Consider the following 6,000-nt stretch of genomic DNA (forward strand, 5'->3'; position numbering starts at 1 on the left):
TATGGCGTCAGACATATTGTTAAGGACCACACAGATATTGAGATTTACGGTTATATGGCGTCAGACATATTGTTAAGGACCACACAGATATTGAGATTTACGGTTATATGGCGTCAGACATATTGTTAAGGACCACACAGATATTGAGATTTACGGTTATATGGCGTCAGACATATTGTTAAGGACCACACAGATATTAAGATTTACGGTTATATGGCGTCAGACATATTGTTAAGGACCACACAGATATTAAGATTTACGGTTATATGGCGTCAGACATATTGTTAAGGACCACACAGATATTGAGATTTACGGTTATATGGCGTCAGACATATTGTTAAGGACCACACAGATATTGAGATTTACGGTTATATGGCGTCAGACATATTGTTAAGGACCACACAGATATTGAGATTTACGGTTATATGGCGTCAGACATATTGTTAAGGACCACACAGATATTGAGATTTACGGTTATATGGCGTCAGACATATTGTTAAGGACCACACAGATATTGAGATTTACGGTTATATGGCGTCAGACATATTGTTAAGGACCACACAGATATTGAGATTTACGGTTATATGGCGTCAGACATATTGTTAAGGACCACACAGATATTGAGATTTACGGTTATATGGCGTCAGACATATTGTTAAGGACCACACAGATATTGAGATTTACGGTTATATGGCGTCAGACATATTGTTAAGGACCACACAGATATTGAGATTTACGGTTATATGGCGTCAGACATATTGTTAAGGACCACACAGATATTGAGATTTACGGTTATATGGCGTCAGACATATTGTTAAGGACCACACAGATATTGAGATTTACGGTTATATGGCGTCAGACATATTGTTAAGGACCACACAGATATTGAGATTTACGGTTATATGGCGTCAGACATATTGTTAAGGACCACACAGATATTGAGATTTACGGTTATATGGCGTCAGACATATTGTTAAGGACCACACAGATATTGAGATTTACGGTTATATGGCGTCAGACATATTGTTAAGGACCACACAGATATTGAGATTTACGGTTATATGGCGTCAGACATATTGTTAAGGACCACACAGATATTGAGATTTACGGTTATATGGCGTCAGACATATTGTTAAGGACCACACAGATATTGAGATTTACGGTTATATGGCGTCAGACATATTGTTAAGGACCACACAGATATTGAGATTTACGGTTATATGGCGTCAGACATATTGTTAAGGACCACACAGATATTGAGATTTACGGTTATATGGCGTCAGACATATTGTTAAGGACCACACAGATATTGAGATTTACGGTTATATGGCGTCAGACATATTGTTAAGGACCACACAGATATTAAGATTTACGGTTATATGGCGTCAGACATATTGTTAAGGACCACACAGATATTGAGATTTACGGTTATATGGCGTCAGACATATTGTTAAGGACCACACAGATATTAAGATTTACGGTTATATGGCGTCAGACATATTGTTAAGGACCACACAGATATTGAGATTTACGGTTATATGGCGTCAGACATATTGTTAAGGACCACACAGATATTGAGATTTACGGTTATATGGCGTCAGACATATTGTTAAGGACCACACAGATATTGAGATTTACGGTTATATGGCGTCAGACATATTGTTAAGGACCACACAGATATTGAGATTTACGGTTATATGGCGTCAGACATATTGTTAAGGACCACACAGATATTGAGATTTACGGTTATATGGCGTCAGACATATTGTTAAGGACCACACAGATATTGAGATTTACGGTTATATGGCGTCAGACATATTGTTAAGGACCACACAGATATTGAGATTTACGGTTATATGGCGTCAGACATATTGTTAAGGACCGCACAGATATTGAGATTTACGGTTATATGGCGTCAGACATATTGTTAAGGACCACACAGATATTGAGATTTACGGTTATATGGCGTCAGACATATTGTTAAGGACCACACAGATATTGAGATTTACGGTTATATGGCGTCAGACATATTGTTAAGGACCACACAGATATTGAGATTTACTGTTATATGGCGTCAGACATATTGTTAAGGACCACACAGATATTGAGATTTACGGTTATATGGCGTCAGACATATTGTTAAGGACCACACAGATATTAAGATTTACTGTTATATGGCGTCAGACATATTGTTAAGGACCACACAGATATTGAGATTTTAGATAAGCAGCAAGGGATCTTTTATATGCACGATCCCGTAGACAGAACAATACATACCACTGCCTTAAAATTTGTCACGCTAGTTGTGGAGCACTTGCTGGAAAACAATGAAATCGTCAATGAAAGAGTTACATTTCTGAACGACACAATGAAGTATATTAACAACAAATAACAAAAAAAATAATAATAATAGTAATAAAAAAATAAAAATTAAAATAAATTAAATATTAAATATTAAATAATAATAATAATAAACGCTATGGTTTAGGATTACGATTCAGGACAATTATCCCACCGTACAATACCCCCATTGGACAAAATCCCACACCTTTCGGACAATGTAGACAATAGCCCACAATAAATAATTTAAAAAAAAATCATTTAACAATAATTATCATAATAATAAAACAATAATAATAAAGTAAAGTAAAACAAAATGGAATGAAAGTCAAAGTTTTTTGTTTAAGGACACCACTAGAGCAAATTAATTTATTCAATCATCGGCCATTGGATGTCAAACATTTGACAATATTGACATATGGTCTTTGAGAGGAAACCCGCTATATTTTTCCATTAGTAGCAAGATATAGTATGTAAGCATTATCTCACAAAAAGGTTAGCACATACCACGTCATTTGATATAGCAGTCGTGGCGCACAGGCTGGAGGGAGAAATAGTTCAATGGGCCAACTAACGGGCAACAATCCTGCGCATCTGGCTATGTCACGCCCGTAAACAAATGGAATGAAATTAGATATTAAAAAAAATAAAAAAAATAATAATAATAAAAAAAAAAAAAAATAAAAAATAAAAAAATGAAATGAAATAAAAATGTTATTATGTATGTATATCATATATAATAATAATAATAATAATAATAATAATAAATACATAAAATAAAATAAAAATACATTGTAGGACGTTTTATAATGATCTACCAAATTTTGATTAAATAGATCTACAGTTTATTTTATTGTTTTGAATGGTAGTATTAAAACAAATTTATCATTCCGTTCCGTGACACCAATTTCAAGACATCACACAGATAAACTAACAGGTGCAAAATCGAAAACACGAAATAATGTTAGTACGGAAAACGCATCACAGCGCCCTACTAGCATCACTGACCAACTGCGGAAATACATGTACAGCTTCATGGTTTAGAGTAGATTTTGAATTCTCGAGAGAATATTTCGTTCCAGTATTTAGTAGACTGGGAGTTCTGTGTACATGGGCGTTGAATCCAGGCCGTTTGTTTTGGCAGACTTTAGAGACACGAACTTACCGACGCCGACAGCTGTGTCTAGATTTTATCAAATAATTGTGATATGTATTCAAAATCACGAAGTTTTTCTCTTTTTGTGTTTCTGTTTTTGCAAAAGTTGATACCAGTATTAGCGTGAAAACATATGAGTGGAATTTCGTGAAACTAAGGATTTATTGTCAAAATAGTTTATTTATTTATCATATAATATCTTACATTTTCAGTGCAATCAAAGTATGTGATATTTTTCAGATCACATACTTTGTGATTTGCTAATATATGATATTGACGATACCGAAAAACGCTCTGGTAATAACCTCTATTTGTTATGTTTATTTGTCTTAATTAACTTTATTTATTTATTTGTTTTACTTATTTATTTATTTATTTATTCTCAATATTTCTATAATTTCGATATTTTTGTGAAAAAAATATTAGGGGAATTGCATGAAATGATGATTTATTATGAAACTATTTCCTTTATTACACGTAGATATCCTTTAGTTATTTATTTATTTATTTATTTATTTATTTACTAATTTATTTATTTATTTATTTATTTACTAATTTATTTATTTATTTATTTACTAATTTATTTATGTATTTATTTATTCATTCATTCATTCATTCATTCATTCATTCATTCATTCATTCATTCATTCATTTATTTATTCTCACCATTTCATTAATTTTGATATTGTGTGAAAACTATGAGTAGAAATGCAAGAAATAGTTTGTTTCAATGTGTATTATATACTTTTTTTCACTATTTCTAGTCTGGTTATTAGTGCGGGAATGAAAGAGTAATTGCGTGTAAAAAGGTGGATTTAAACAAATAAAAACTGTTTTCTAAAATATATTAGATATTCTCTCTGTCTAAAGTTCCTTTTATTACTATTTCGTCCATTACATTATTTCTTTCTTAATGGACTATTTCCTTCATTTATACATCGATAAATGTTCCATCTATAGACACTTTTTTCTTCTTTTTTTTTTAAACCTTTCATGCAATTTGTTGGCATAGAGTAACAGGTCATTAAATACTAAAACAATTTTCATGGGGGGGGGGGTAATTTGAAAGATTTTTCCTTTTCATTAGGACTTTGAAACTCATACCGTGAAATCTGGTTAAATCGGGGGGAAAAAGTTACACTTTTAAATGGGATAGACCTTAAGTGCTCGGAATCTCAGATGGTAATAATAATGCCGCGTTATACGGTTTAATTTGCTTCACTGCCGCCTTAAGTGCATCCCATACTAGTTGAAGTTTGGAAGATGCATTCAACGATTAGCTAGGGCGTTAAATGGAGATTCCAGGTTTATAAACGTATAGTGTTTTCCAGATACGTACTCGTAATGAACTTTTTTGCACTGTTCAATTTTATCTCCCCCCCCCCCCCTCCTTCCCTCTCCCTCCAAGAATGCGATATACGATACTAGGTCCGTCAGAAGTTCTAATAAATTGCTACCGAAGTCATTACAGTGTGTGATCGTTTAGGCATGATCTGGATGTCGATAATAGATTTGCGATTTTCTTTTTCGCGTTATAATAATATTATTTATACAGATTGTGTAATCGCGTGGTTATTATAATTCTTACACGCCAGGAAGAGGAGATTGGATATATTTTTAAAGTCATCTGATTGGCTGCTCCACGGAGATGACGCGGACGCCAAAGCTACTCCTTCCAATGAAATTGTTCTACTAAAACTTTACTCCGTGGAATGTAAACAAAAACAAGTAAAACAACAAAACAATACAAACAAACACACAAAAAAACCAACAAAAGAAAACAACTAAAAACAAAAAAAAAAAAAACATAAAAAACAAACAAACAAACAACAATAAAAATACAATTAAATTTCTTGTATTCTTTTTTTAATGTTTTGATTTTTTTTCATTTGTACATTTTATATATATATTTTTTTAATTCCATGCGTTTGTGTCTGATGTATTGTACTTCCCTACCCACACAATCCCTATATATTTTGGTGAAGTTCAACCCTGCGTTTGTTTGAAGTAACTTTGAAACAATATTACTGTTTCCTCCAAATTCCTCTTAGGCTTTTATTTCCTACACTCACACACACTGAAATGCAATCAAGCCGCAATGTCCATTAAAATCGAACCAAAAAGCACATAACTTGATTTCCTTATCGATGCAATTTAGAAAAACTCAAGCTTTAGGCTATTAAAGATACGTATACGTATCAGTTAAAACACCGAAACTCAACAAAATGTAACCAAAAAAAAAATAGCTATTAAAAACATAAATACATAGACAGACATAATATGAACATTCTAACTCTGGAAATTCCAAAAAGCGATTTCTCGCCAAAAACGTAGTTACGACCTTTTGTCATTTCGCCGACGATATATCCATACAGACAAGAGACGGATATATATCTATCTATCCATATCCATATCTATATCTATATCTATATCTATATATACCAGTATGTACAGAGATATTAAAAGTTTGCTTTGTTTAACGACACCACTAGAGTACATTGATT

This window comes from Gigantopelta aegis, chromosome 15 (assembly GCF_016097555.1).
Source record: "Gigantopelta aegis isolate Gae_Host chromosome 15, Gae_host_genome, whole genome shotgun sequence".
NCBI lineage: Eukaryota > Metazoa > Mollusca > Gastropoda > Neomphalida > Peltospiridae > Gigantopelta > Gigantopelta aegis.